Raw genomic sequence first — 15,405 nt, forward strand, 5'->3', positions numbered from 1 at the left:
CTGTTCCAAATCAAGCAGAGTAATTATTCAAAGGCAGATCTTCAAAAATATGTGATTACCCTGGATGGTTGTAGATATTTCCAAGGTTGTTTTCATCTGTATAGACTCCAGTGCATGCTGAGCAGTTTTTTCTGGATGACAATTTTGTTTGGCCTGAGCAGACAAGTAGTTTCCATTCTTCATTTTTCCTTGGGAAGAAAAAAATATAAAAGGTTTCCCAAAGAAATTATCAGGAAATGAAACCTGGAAGAATATCTCATTTTAAAGAAATAAGGTTGTCTACTTCAAAGTGGCTGATATTGAGTTCCTTGTTCTACCAGGTATTCACTGTGTTGCAAAATGGGTTAGGTGCGTTTTTGGGGAGTTAGTTACTTCAGCCTTTCTCATAAGAATAGTGTATGGAACTAACACCAAACCAATTAAATCATCATTTTTACAATGAAGGAATCATCATTTTGATAAGAACAATTGTACTTTGTCGCATGTTTTCTAGGTTTATATATTCACCTTGTCCTGACAAGTTGGGGTTAAAATTGTATATACCTTTCAACAGGCTTAACAAATACATAATAAATGGTAATGTATTTTTTGAAGAAAAATATTGCATAGATTAATAGTTTGATAACATTATTTCAGTCTCCAAGTTTAAAATCATGATTTGTAATTTTTTTTCTTTACAATTCTTCATCTTCTTTTAAGATTTCACGTTCTCTGTTTCTTTTAATGTGGCCACTTATGAAATGCCTGGCAGTGTGAAAATAAGTGCTTAATGAGTTAAGAAACTATTTATCAAGAAAGGAAATTACAGCATATGCAATAGGACAATCATTACTTTTATAAAATTCAGCATGAAATTATTAATGGCTCTTGACAGTTTTTTAGTAATTAAGATATCATCTTGATTGTCTTTCTGTTAGCATGAAATGATATGATGGCTAATATTGCTTAAATCACAATGTTAAATGAATGAAAAATTAGTCTCTAATCCTCTGGGTAGTCTTTGTTTCAGGTATAATCTCGCACTCAACCCAATTTAGAAAAAGATTTCTTTAAATTGTAGATGTAAATATATAAAATTGAAATACATCCTGGTAATATATTTATATATGATATACATGTACAAGTACTTATACAATCTTGTTTTTTAAACTAGTAACTCTAAATGAGGGCTAATTATGGAGTCTAACTGAAAGCTCAACATTCAGACTAATTGATAATTAAGGAAGCTTGTGTGAATGAAATGGATTTGCTCAAAAAGGTATCTATGAGATGATACATATTATCATTATTGCAGCTCAGATAACATTTCGTGTAAGGTATGATCTAGATAAGAAACATCAAGGCAAGAATCAGGCTAAGCAGGTGCTTATTCAGGGGATAAAGGATACCATGAAAACCAGCTTCCAACTGAGCTTGAAAAGAAGGGTTTACAGCTGTTGGCTGTGGTCATAATGAGGTGTAGCAGAAAGACCCAGAATCCCAACTAGAAAACAAAACAGAAACTTACCTACACCTGGAGAACTACAAAAAGCACAGCAGTAGGAAGAATCCCAAAATATGAAAATTAGCTAACATCGGCAATATTGATTCACTTTATTTTATAAAGTATACAAGGGAAGTGTTTTGGCAAGGATACTGTGCTTACATTTAAACAGTGTAAGCTAAATTTCTGACCACTCAGATTTATTCTGTCACTTTTGGAAAATCACCTAATATGAAAATCTGCAGCAAATTCCTGCTGTCCTCGAAAGATCTGAGATCAGTTCCTCAATTGCTGTGTTTTAGTTCCCAAAGTGTAAAGCACAAGTAATGCCAATTTTCTGTTGCTGATTCAATAACTTGCTAAGTTGCTAAGATTCTTTGGTGCTATTTTATCTGAGGTAACCTACCTACCACTAAGCACACTGAATGCTGCTGTTTTATGTTCTGCTTGAGCGCTTTTCAAACATCACTGAGATGTTCTGCCCATGGAAATCAATTTACTTATACAAGTTACTTATTACTTTATATTAAAAAGCCTCCAATTTGAATACTTTATATTTCATTGCAAGGTTTTTTAAGAGCTTCTTTCATAAATTTGTTTTAAATTCTGATACAGAACAGTGAATGTTCTGAGAAAAAGTATTGTGTAAAGCAGTGAGTACTTACAGTATGTAAGCTACACGTATAAAAATGTATATAAAATATATAAATAAATGTATGAAAATCTGTAGGTTTGCTCCCAGAAGCATACAGGCTTTCACTGTCAACCATTTAAAATCAATTTGAAGGCATTTGGAAAGCATTTTAAAGAGCAACTAGGCATCAATAAAATTTAATTAATTGGGTCTATGGATGCACATGTAAATTGAGTGTTAATTGTGCTAGCAATGCTTTTCCATTAAAAATTAAACTCATGACTAGTAACCAAGAAAAAAACAAGCCAGTGTTGTTCTATAAACAAATCTCATTTTCTTTAATTGTGCCCCTGCTTTAGATAACAATCATAATTCTCCATTTGCTTTGTTAAATGTGAGCATCACTACAGCATGGGAAGGATCAATTGCCGGTGATTTGAATGGCAAAAATGTGAAATTTTAAAAACTTTTGATGCAAGTCTTTGTTTAAATTGCCTAAGCCCTGATTTGAGCAAGAATTGGTAGTTCTTGTTTCTTAGGCAGAATACCTACTGTATTAAGAAGAAATATAAGTTTGTCAACTATATTTTTCTAAAGAATTGTTTAATAGAAATGATGGAATTTTGTGGGTATGTTCTTTTATTTACTTACCTGTAGATCTATATATATACAAATAGATGAGAGTTAATAGGAGTGTCAGTACAGTCTAGGATGTAGGTATTTTAAGCTTCAGCTCAGTTCCTGCTTCTTTCACAAACTTTGTTCCACAAACTTGGCTTTAAACATAAATAGAAATCAGGAAAATAAATGTGTTTAATTCTTGGAAGAGAGCAAGTGGATTTCAGGAGTGAACAAGATTGTCAAACAGAAGCACATCCACACAGACTGGACTGAGGTTTCTGCAATATGAATTTTAAAACCAAGTCTTCTCCTTAAGGAGCAGGTGCCATATAGGCATGTCTGTAGTTCTGCATCATTTTTCCCAGGCAGGCAGCTGGGAGATAGGAATTGGAGAGCCCAAGTTTTATCAACCAGATCCAGACTTAGGCACCCATTCTCTAAGTCATTCCATCAGCATAATGAATATATCACTTCATTGACTCACTGTTGTAAAGATATAAAAATGTCTTTAGAAAGTGCAAAGTACTCAGAGAGAACACAGTCATGTATATAAGTAGAGAGTAAGGGTACCATTGAATTTGAGCTTAGAGGACAATGACAGAAAGAAATGTTAAAAAGAGAGGAGAAGAAAAAGCAACTGAAAACCATCTGAATCAATATACTTTGCAGACTGTGAATCCAGCCTTTCTGTGAAAAAAGGTATTCTCAGTTGGCTTTGTCAGGACAAATCAGCTTGTGACTGCATATTTTTTTACTTATTGTTAATTCATTTACTTTATTTAGCCATTGGGTTGAGGGGGATCTTTAAGACAATATATTTTTAAAAGGATTTGAAACCCAAATTAAATAGAACAGGCAAAATAATGTCTTGCTATAATCTAAGCAGATAACAGCTAATAGTCTGTCATGTTCTAGGTCTGCAGAGAATCGCTCAACGATGTTTTAGTACTAGCAAAAAGAGACTTGAATAAAATGCTAACAAATAGTAGAACAGAGTATTTTACAGATGATGCAAAGTTCAATCAAAATACAAAGAAAATGTTTTATAGCTTCCACACCAAACTTCGAAATCCCTCATTGTCTCTTGTACTCAGAATCCCTGTCCTTGTAGCTTCTTTGACGGTCTTGAGTAGAATACCAGGAAACAAATTTGGGGAAATATCACAGCCTTCTTCCTATATCCCTGTATGCCTTCTCATTGTCCACAACAAAGTTATCTGACAATTGGGACCCTCGGATATCCCACTTTCATGCTAAACTACAGAAGTCCAGTCCAGGTTTATCATAGTCTTAAGGGTAAAGAGCAAGAAGACTTCGTTTAAGCCAAATTTTCAGAGGCAGAGAATTGATTTTCTCTCTTGTTCCTGAAAAATCAAGAGAAAATGGGTATTAGTGGTGATAAAAAGGTTGCCTAAACTGTATTAAAAGGTATGTATGTGCTCAAATTGTTTATTCACTTCTGGCACCTAATATCTAACTTTTGCCACTCATATTTGAAACTTTGGAATTTTGATTGCTGAATCTAAATGTCTGTCCAATTGAAATTTCCTCCAGGGATGTGTGGTTTCTTCTTTCTGCGCTCAGTGCTAAGGTGCCTTTTGTTCTCATCCTCATCCTGCCTTCCCTGAAAACAGCTCAGGCCCATTCCGTTGCAGCACTCCATGTGCCCATGCTTTGCTGTGTCTCATGGTGGAGACGGCATTTAGTATCTTCAGTGACTGAATCAGTAACTGGAAGCAGAGTACGGGAGCATGGTCATAATTCCATAATTGCTTCGTGATTAATTCATCATGAGTTGCTTTGCTTTGCTTTTCCAAACAAGTGTGTCCTAGCCATCCCACCAACATCTTCCATCCAAAGCCAAGGAAATGGATATGCAGATTTAGCTGGGCAAGTAAACAAATCATGGTAGTTTTGAATGTATGCATGTGTTTTATTTATAATAGCCTTAACAGTGTACGTCTATGAAACACATAGAGAACTATAAATTCATTGGTCTAACGGATTTTGTACTTTGAAATATGACCACAGTGCTTATAGATAGTATGATTACGTATCTCATGTAGACAACAGCCACAGGAGATCTGTGCATTTGACTGAGAAGTGGCTTGAGCCTTTTTACTATGGCTCCAACTAGCAAGTGAGTTATTAGCGAGCAGCACAGAAGGCATTATTAGGAATAAAGGGAGCTGCTTGAAATCCTGACCCTCAGGTCTGCGCTGATCATTTGTTTGATCCCAGAAATCTCTGGTCACTAAAAGATTTTCTGTGCGCACAGATGTTCATGTGAGGATGGACAGAGTCTTTTTCTTACCTGCTCAGACAGGAGATTGAAGGTTCTTCATGATGGGCTTTGCTTTGCATTTCAGGTACTGATCTTGCTTACTCTTGCCACTCTGTGATTTTATGTTTTAGTATTCCAGGCTGCCATAAAATGAACAGAGAGATTGAGATGAGGTTGGTTTCAATTTTACATCTGGCAGTCGGTTATAAGTAGGGAAAAACAAATGTCCTTGGGAAAGCAGCTGTAAAGCACTTGGTTTGCTGTGGGGGAGCAAAGAGGGTTCCAGGCTGGAGAACACTGGGATTATCTAAAGAAACACACTGGTAGCTGCCCCCTCCTCCCATGTCAGATAAAGTTTGCAAGCATGCTTTCAAGCAGCTTAAGTCTCCTCCTAATCTTATAAGAGAAATAGAATTATTTGCTCTTGCTTATATCTACAGTGATTTCTGTCTCTCTTGTCTGTCATGTGAGTCAGATCTTAAACCTCTTTGTAAACTTCAATTAAATGTTTAGCCACAGATGGGGGGATGTGTTTCAGACAAGCTCTGGTGAATGCCCTGGCATGTTTTGAAGCACAGCGAAGTGATGAAAATATTAGCATTTTTACTGTTGGGCTTCAAGATGATCTGAGATGTTGCTGCTGTCGCACACCAATCATTTTTGAGTACAAATGAGTATATGTACAAAATTGAGGACACACGTTTAAGTCTTTCTGATAATGTCTGAATGGACTAAGAGATGGGTAAAGTCTCTGCAGGTGAGACTTGAGCATTTGCTAAGTGGCAACAAAAAGATGTGTAACTACACTTCTGTCTTTGGGAGTTGGGTCTTTTTTTCTTTTCATTTCAAATCTGTTAGCTACCTTTTGGTTGCAGTGTCATTCCTATGAGATGCTGCTGTCCTGCCCAATTTGTGTTCATTTAGGGCAGATTTACGGCTCGGGCAAAAGGCTGTGTTAGAGCTGTCAGACAACTGTTGAAGCTGCTAACTTTGCTGCAGTGCCTCCAGCTTGAAGAAGCTGGTGCCAGAATCAGTCACGCTGATTCTCATACAGCTGTGAGCCAGCAATTTGTTTCCTGCACATCTTTTCTGCTTTTTATTCCTAGAAAATGATAACCGTGTATGACCGGATTGAATGGAATATCCTGAGCTGGAGATTTGTTCTTTTGTCCTGGATGTTAGTTGAGATACATAAAACTTCAAGTTTCATTTCTATAAAACGTCACTTTCAAAACACTTTTCAAAAGAAATTACAATGCTTTTTAAGAATAAGAGTTCTGTAAAATGCAAAACATTGTGTGGGATTAAGAAAAAAATAGTTTTCCCATGATAATAAAGTTATATTTGGAAAATATGCTTCCCCATACTTATTTCCATCATCGTAGTAAATAAAGCTGGTGAAATCTCAGCACTGTAACTTCCTATTGGTAAAATCTGGTTCCACAAATTAATTACTTTGAAAAGTATATTCATTTTATAACCATAAATATGAAGGAAAAAAAAAACCTAAATATTTTATTTGGATCAATGTTTCTTTAGACTTTGAAAAAAAAAAAAATGTTACTATATGGATTTTTAAATTTCAGAGCAAGCCAAAGTTATAGTGCATAAAGTACATGAATAGGAGAAAATATTGCTCTAGGACAGACAAAATGGAGCTTTTAATGTTAAAATGTTGATAAGGTACTTCAACACATTTTCAAAAATAAAGCAAGTAAACAGTAATTTATTTATTGCTATACTGTAACCTAATATTAGCAATAGTTATAGTTATGAATGGTCAATATTATATATTTCATAATATATTTCAATGCACATCAAATAGTGTATTCAGATATAATGAGCCAATAGAAGTGTTCTATAATGTACATACTTGATTACTACTGAAATCTATAGTAGAAAAGTAATGATAAATATATAAAATGAAAGGGGTGATTACTGCTCTCTGAAAGAGAACATCAGAGTATGCTTGATTATAAAACATGTTTTTGAAAATTCATTTAATGAGAAGCTTAAATATTTGAATTGGAAGTAGAATTCCTTGTGGAAAATGAATACATTTCAATAAACTGAGAGCTTAATTTAAAAAATAAAAATAAAAAAAAAAATTGCAAACAAATTCAAAGATTGAAATTGGCCTTGATAGGAAATGTCACTACGTTGAGAATTTCATTTAGATGTTTGATTTATAGATGCAAAGGAAGACCAACTATATGAGACAGTTGCCAACACCTCTTTTCAAACTCAGTCCCTGTGTTTGTTCAAGATATCAAGGAAAATCCCATTGTTAGCAACTGAGAGCATAGAGTACTCAGGTCCCTCTTCTTGCTATCTGAAAAACGCACGAAGGAAAGGCAGATGAAAAGCTGAAAATGTTGCAGCAACTTTTCTAAATAACGAAGTGACAAGAATCAGTGTTATTTATTCTCAGCATTATGTCCTATTCTGTAAAGCTGCTACCAATTTGTTTTTGCCAAGATACTTATTTTGCTCTACAGTGGGCAGTACAAAAAAAAAAAAAAGTCTGACATGAGAAATGCATTTTTCTCTTTATCAACGAACTCGTAATCTGTGCCCTCAGTCGTGTGCATCCCCTTGCTGGCTGCAGTGTGTTTGTGGTGGTTTGGGGCCCTTTGCAGGTGAATCCTGTGCTGTTGGCTCCTCTTGTCTGTGTTGTGCACAGCTCAGATCTGCAGTGTTCCACAAGCTTGCTCAGCGTTGGCAGCAGTGATTATTTCTTGTTGTTCTCTGACCTAGACAGGGGTGTTATCTGTAGGAGGAAATATCAGAGCTTTATGAAATCTAGTATGAGAGAAACGAGCATGAGGAAAAGTTGCTGATATGTTTGTTTTTCTCATGCTGCTTTGCTTGTGTCGGGTTTCAGGCCTTGAATGCCTTTTAGTTTGTCCATGTACTTTTTGTTTGTTAAACTTCTTGCGCTTATCTAACTTCCTAATCTCTTGTGGGGATTTGATAACCTTAGTGTTTTTTTCATGCTGCTCCTGGTGCCTCTGCCATGATTAATGGGATAGACCACTAAACTGGCCACCTCTGAAATTATGGAATGTGTTAATCAGATGGACAGATGACCTCAGGGAGTGCAATGACCCTGAGGATCAGAGGTCAGATTTAAACAATATGACAAATACAAGGATGTTGTCATTTCAAACTAAAAAAGGGTAAATAGATAAAGGGTAACTTGAGAGTGACATACATATTTCTTACGGTTCTTATGTATAAAAATTGACTTTTAACTTCAGTAGCAAGTAATGTATCGTCTATGGTTTGTTGCATGAGGTCAAAATTTCAAGAGGAAGATTACTGATAAGGTACAAGGTAACAACCAACACAAGATTTGTTTTCAGTTTTGGTGTTTGGTGCAAAATAACTTCTTATTTCTGTACCTTCATGTACTTCTCCATAGGTATTAGAGAATACATTTCCTTGTAAAGCCCTTCAGAAATGGCTACCCGTACTGCTCTTCAGTAGCTGTTTCATGTATTGCCCATCTAACTAGAAACGTGACGTCATATAACATGTTTAGTTTGAGTATGGAACTTCATTTTTCTTTCTTAATGGTTATAGCGATCTCTGTGGAGTTGCATTAAAGAGCCACAATAAGCTCAGTCTTCAGCTGGGCACAGCTGAGAAGAGGGAAGAAGTGAAACCAGTCTGTGCTTCCCTTACGTTGACCGATCAGACACTGAAACAGCCTTTGTCATATTTAAGACATTTCTAAATCACACTGGTCAAATACGTTGGAACCTGACAGAGCAGTGTATGATTTGTGCTGAACGTGGCATGTGTTCTGTTTGTGCTTTCTAACCTAACTTCCTACTTGGTCTGTGTAGGAAATAATTAGTATAGGAATGCATTGTGTCAAGGAGAATTGTCTGTTGCACTTCATGGAGCTGTTTAGTCATAGCTGTACAGATCAGGTCAGTGTGGGATGTTTGAAACTTAATTGTGTCCAGCCAGTGAGCCACCAGGCAATACTGTAATGCCATAATGCTTCTGCTTAGCATAATTTGCAGGAGAATGTAGTCTTTGGTAACTATACCTTGGCTCACCTAGTACTGATTCCCATCTGTAGTTCTGGGGTATTTTACAAGTCATCTAAAAAGCAGCATAAAAAAACTCATATCTGAATAAAGATCAGAAGTGGTGTTTAAAAAAAAAAAAAAAAAGTTTCTGCATCAGGATTCTGGTTGTCAACTGCAGAATTAGTCAAATCTTCCCTGTTACTTTTTTCCCCCCAATTAAATGTTGATTAGTTCAATTTAAAAAAAAAAAAAAATTCTCCCCAAAAGTCTGTCCTCACCTTGGGAAATTCTGTCAGGAATGTTCGGATGCTCTGATATGTGTTGGTGGTGTTGACGTTAAAGGAGACAAAGCAGTGAGGAATAACTCATAAACCATCAATTCACCTTTATTACTCAGATAGAGCTCTGACTTGGTAGTGGCAGCATGATTGATTGATTAAGGAATGTATCTCAGCAGAGAAACTGAAAAAGGAAAGTCATGCTGGAAAGGTAATGCTTTTGATGTTTTCAAGTAATATTCAGCACTGAGTGAAAATAACAACAATGCAATGAGAATTGTTTACTAAATATGTCCTCAGGTCACTTTCAGTTTGTAGGTAATAACTGAAATGAGTCCTGAACATGGTCAACTGAGTCTTGGGATGAAATGAAATATTCCATTCTGAGGGCATATGTATTTCTATCCCATGTTCATAAATAAATAAACCTTTTATAACAATAATAAAAAAGAAAAGAAACCCTTTTGCATGAAAACATGCTTTAACTGTATTTGTAACACTCAGTAAATAAATTACAGGTTTTATATCATTCAGAAAGAGCAGCGAGTGATTTATTCAGTTATTAACTTCACACGCTTGGAAGAATGAATTAAATACCAGTCCCTGATGAAGGCTTTTGGATTATTCTGCCAGAATATACCACTTAAAAGTTTTGGCAGCTCAGTGTGTTGCATGATGAGCAGGAAGATTTTGGTGAAGCTAAAGCAGATGAGTCTGTATTCTGACAGTTTACAGCATCTTATAAATTCCATAAAATGAAAATGAATTATGTATTATTGGGTTTACATAAGGTCACTGAATGAACTCTGACCCTTCTCTTTTCTCATTTGGCTCAATTATTAGATGAAATGACAGATCTGATCTCTTTTCAAATTGTATTAGAGGGGGCCTCTTTATTTTGCCCTCTAGCAGCAATTCTCTGACAGAACTAGGCAAGTGCATTAATTATGATTGATTTAGTGGGTCTATAAGGTGATTATTTCTCAAATTCTACTTCTGTGCCAAAACCTTTTGACCTCTCTCAGGCCACACAGCAAATGAAATCCATAAGAAGATTTAAGAGGGGACTGACCAGCACTGCTGTTTCCTTGTGCTGTTTGAACTCAAAACACTTTGGGACACCCAAGCAAATGCAAAAGATTGAATTACCGGGACGTACTGTGGTTAAAATGTTTAACAATTTGATATCTCTGTTTAAAGAAAATGGCATGAAATTGATCACAAGGCGGGAAAAAGTCTCCTTCTCTGAGTGGGGGAGGAGGGAACAAAAAGACCAGAAAAGATTTTTTGCTTTCTAAATTAGGCTCAGTAAAAAGATCAAGATGCCTCATATCAAGACTGTGCTGGAGCATGCTACGTTGTACTGAGAATAGAATTTCAGTCACATTCTTTTAATAAAATGGCAAAATAACTGCAGAAGTCAGTTTAAGGGTCAACTTTTCCTTGGTGTGACTATAAATATTATGAATTGCATGTGCGTATGCATATGTGTATACCCATATTTATATAAGCATAGTAAAGAACACATTTTGAAACCAAATCTGAGTTCAAAAAGAGAAAATGCACACTTTACATTTATTCCTAAGTAACAGTGATGCTTTGTTTATAGGCTAATAGAAACGGAATACAGTTTCCAGATAGACCACTCTGATTTTGGCAAGCTGAGTTCACTGGGAGGCCTGCAGTAATAAACCATACAGTACAATAATTCTAGATATGAGTGTTGTGTAATAATGTCTTTTAAAACTCTCTTGTTATAAGCCACTTAGAGGATATGTGAAGTGAGATAACTTCCTTCTGAGCAGAGCAGACGGGCCCTCAGCACGGATCTGCTCTGCCTTTTCCACGTTACCTGATTTAAACCTTTGCTGAGTTGCTGCTTCTGATAGCTGATTCCTAGAACTAGAGGCAGGGGAAGTAGGAGGGGGAAAATAGAAATTGGGTTATATACACTTTAAGCTTGCCAGGAGTTCTTGTTTTATTGTGGGAAGAGTCTTTTTTTCTGGAGGAAAAAAACACAAAAACTATTTTTCTTTGAAAAGCAGGTCTTTGCAGGATGGTCATTTTGAATAGTAATCTTGTTAACACTCAGCAGCTAAATCTAATCTATATTTATTGAGCATATTGGTTTCAAGACATTAATTGTGAGTGCTGTAAATTTGTTTGGGGCATTTTCACATGGTTCTTAGAAGGCTCTTATTATTCAAGTAGGTCTTTCATGGACTCCTGCACAAAATGTAGAGAATCCAGCTAACCCTGATGATTTTTTAATTGTTAGTTTTAAATTTCTGTATGTAAGTTACAACATAAAATAGCAGAATATTTCAGGTAGATTTTCAGTACCAAGCAGGTAAGGAACTTTTGTCTGCACTTCAACATATTATAATATAATAATTTAGTACTACCAAAGGGTGATGAATTCAAAAAACAGTAATTTAGTTGCGAAGTTCACTGTTGTTCCAAAAATATTTTCAATTTAATTTCATGGTGTTTTTCCCTGATTTACTAACATAAAGCAAGATTTGAGTTACAGATGTAACTGAGCAGTGCACAGGTTACAAAAGGAGAATTAATTAGGAAGGTAGATGTCTAAAGGTGTACTTCCATACTCACTATAAAATGATCATGATAACACTTAAACATGTTTATTTCCCTAACCATATCAGAAAGCTAATTTGATTAAGAGTCATGATTACACCTAGCAAAAACGATTTTGCTAGAATTTCCAAATAGTAGAAATATATCCTTCTGATAAATTATGTATGTCTTGCCAAAGTATTCATGAAGCACAGGGTTAACGTAGAAAGAGTCTTATACTTTTTGAATATTTAGGAATGGCTTGAGAATGTAAAAGGTATCTTCTGTAAGCCTTCTGTAAAAGATTCATGTCTTTTCTCTGCCTAAGATAGAGTGATCAGAGTTGAAAATCTCTGCTTTGAATCAGGCAAAGAGAGAACATGACCTGGCTCTTGCAATCCCAGAAGCATCCTTGCTGTTTGGTACGTGCATTCATGCACATACAATAAATATGGGAATCGGGAAACAAGTCTGCTTCGGTGCAGCTCTTCAAAGCAGCATTTGTAATACTTGGACTACACTTTGTGATGAGTGTCATCCTCTAGTCAGATCTCTGCTGGTAACACCATTTCAGGGGAACACACTGCTGGGCAGTTTTCAGCTAGCTGTGCCAGGTGTTGCTGGGATGTGGCTCTGTTTCTTTTGGTAGCTGTTCTCCCAAACTGGTGCTAATGACAAGTGATTTTCAAGTCCAGTTACCACTAGTGAATTACACATGGTGCCTCACTACTAGTTTTGGATTAGTTACTTTATCAGCATAAATGAACACTTAACATCTTTATTTAGCATCCTTTGCAAGGAGCGCTGGTGCTTCACTTTGTATGCTAAAACAAACAAAGCATTTTAATAGTGAAGTGTCTTTTTTTAGGGAGAAAAGTGTCTTCTGAACAATAATTGCTGAATTTTCTGGGGGGATTCCTTACTGTTGGACTTTATCTCTTCAGCCATGCAAATTTCTGTGCTGGAGCTCAAGCAGAAGCAAGAAAACACAACAGCTGTCTTCGTGTTGCTTGTCAGCTGTTCTGCCAGATCTCTGTGGGAGATCTTAGCACAAATCCTGTCACACTGAATTGTTTGGCTAGTTTATCATTAAGCTTTGCCAGTAATTTTGGTAAAGGTGTAACACCCGTGTTAGTCAATATTTATTCATCTCCTTTCTGTTGATACTACTTCCATGGAATTTAATTAGAAAATAATTGTACATCTGCTTTGAAAGGTTTGCTAGAGTGGATACTTCAGCTCTTCATGTAGTATTTCTGATGCCTAAATTATGGCCTCATTAAAAATTAGATAAAAGTCATGATGTCCAGTATTTGATACTGGAAAGAATTATGTGGCCAGTGAAAACAAGCTGTTAACTGAAGTTATACTCGTGATATCAAGTACAACAACAAGGACTGATATTAAAAATACTGGCTTTGAAATGCTTTGGATGTGGAGAAAAGTGACATCTTAGCTCTGCACCTTACTGATAGATACTGTTTGATTTATTGGTAGGTGAACCTCAATAAGTTGAAATGGCAATAGGTCAAGTCAGCGATCTTGCCTCATTCTGAGTTCTTTCATATACTCTTTTTCAAGTGTAAAATGCTTTGAAATGCTTTGGAAAAAAAAAAAGAAATTTCAAATGGTTTTCAATTGCTCATGAATTTTGTTGCTTTTTGGAAAATATGGCTAATAGAAAACAGTTCTAAACCTCAGACAGCACTGGGTGTTGATCTGAAAAACAGTTATGTTTTCCTTTTTCTCAATATTTACTAAAAAAAAAAAAAAAAAATACTTGAAGATATTTTGAGAACTGAATGATTTGGATAATTTGACCCTGAATTTCTTAAATTCTTTTAGAGATTGGCTCAATTTATTTGTTTCTTCGCTTTTACATCACTTTGTGTTATACAACTTTGTAAAGAGAGAAATAACTGCTGAGAACTAAGGCCCTATAAAGAGATTTCATTTTTAGGAGTGACAGTTCATATAATCGGAGTCGTCATTAGAATCTTTCAAAAGACTATGTTGTAATTTTGCTCTATTAGAATATGATTCTATTGCGGGTTTTTTCCTTAATGATACAAAATCAACCAGTCAAATTTTGCTTTTGTTGTTGTTTGCTTTAATAGCAATTAGTTCCACTGCAGCTATGCTTTGCTGTATGTAGAACTGTGGCAATCAAACATGCAAGCTTGATTATTGATCTTTCATTAAATAAATAAGAGATCTCAGGCACTAAGTTACTATTTTACTTTTCTAGACAATACTAGTCCTTTTTCTTCTTGATGTGTACCCTCTTCTGCTGTTAGATGACAAATGTTCACAAATATGTATACAAAGAAGATAACTGGTCAATTTTTTAGATGCTCGGAATTTCCCATGGGATATTTATGACTATCGTGTTGCTTAAGACGTAAACTAAAGGAGATAGAAAAATGGGGAAGGCTGCTCCTATATTAAAGGCAATAAATGTATAGCCATGGTGAAATTAAATTATGTTTCCAGTCATGGTACATTGTTGCTTTCTATAGAATTCTTAGGGAGAACACACTGCTGGGCTTACAGCATTTGTAATTTCTTTCTTTCTTTTCTTTTTTTCTAGTCCAAAAGTCTTTAAAAGTGCACAAACTTTACCACGGATTTCTATAAGGATGCAGTGGATGTCTTTTTCAAGGTACATTATTAATAATAAAATTATATATGTGTGTTTTGATTCATTTTCTGATAGGTTTTTGTTGGTATGCTTGCTGTATATTACAGATATTATATGTAAAGATGGTCTGAAATATCCACAGAGTAGAAATAGCCTTCGAATATAACATCTCAGGAGACCAGAGTGGCTTTGTGCATGGTATCCTGCTTATAACCTGTCATTTGTCTGATGCTAGTCTTCTTCAGAAGACTTCTGCAATTCTACAGGGGTGCAAAAATGTCAAGATGTTCCTCAATCAGTTTTCTTCGCATCCACTTGGCAAAATTGTGTCCAGTAACTAAAATTCTTTTTTTTTTTTTAAATCCAGCATGTTTGTCCTTATTCTTCTTATGTATGTTAATAGACAGTTGCACCCAATGTATGGATAGATAATACTAATGTGGGCTTTGTACAGTATTGACATGTCCAAGTAGGCAGATTGGAGAATTGTTAATATGGATTCTGTGTAGCTCAGTATTCATTTCTGCCTTACCACTCTAGATTCTTTTTAACAAATAGAAATTAACAGTTCTATCTCTGATTATGTTAGGCTGGCCTCCTAGAAGCATTGATGTCACAGTTTATAACTCTCTTGCAGATAGGAAAATTATTTTTGTGAATGAGCATTGTTTGTTTGAGAGCAACCTGAATTTAGATATGGGCTCAGACCATTGATCTCAATATATCTAAGAGCTGAAGCAAATTGGGAATGATGTTCAAAGGTTACATTTTAATCTCTGAGATTTTTGTGCCTTTTTTTGTGTTCGTGTGTGTGATAACTTTCTGTGCAGAAAGCTCTGTTCAC

General features: G+C 35.5%; 1 long non-coding RNA gene across 1 annotated transcript in view; it reads left to right on the top strand.

The window, feature by feature from the left end:
- LOC116243891 (uncharacterized) overlaps positions 1-15,405 on the top strand; it is a 284,812-nt gene that overhangs the window by 120,546 nt on the left and 148,861 nt on the right. Inside the window, exon 4 of the long non-coding RNA XR_016470888.1 lies at positions 14,511-14,582. This is a non-coding gene — a long non-coding RNA (uncharacterized LOC116243891). The remainder of the gene's footprint in view (positions 1-14,510; positions 14,583-15,405) is intronic.

This window comes from Phasianus colchicus, chromosome 13 (assembly GCF_987193195.1).
Source record: "Phasianus colchicus chromosome 13, bPhaCol1.hap1.1, whole genome shotgun sequence".
In the NCBI taxonomy this organism is placed as follows: Eukaryota; Metazoa; Chordata; class Aves; order Galliformes; family Phasianidae; genus Phasianus; species Phasianus colchicus.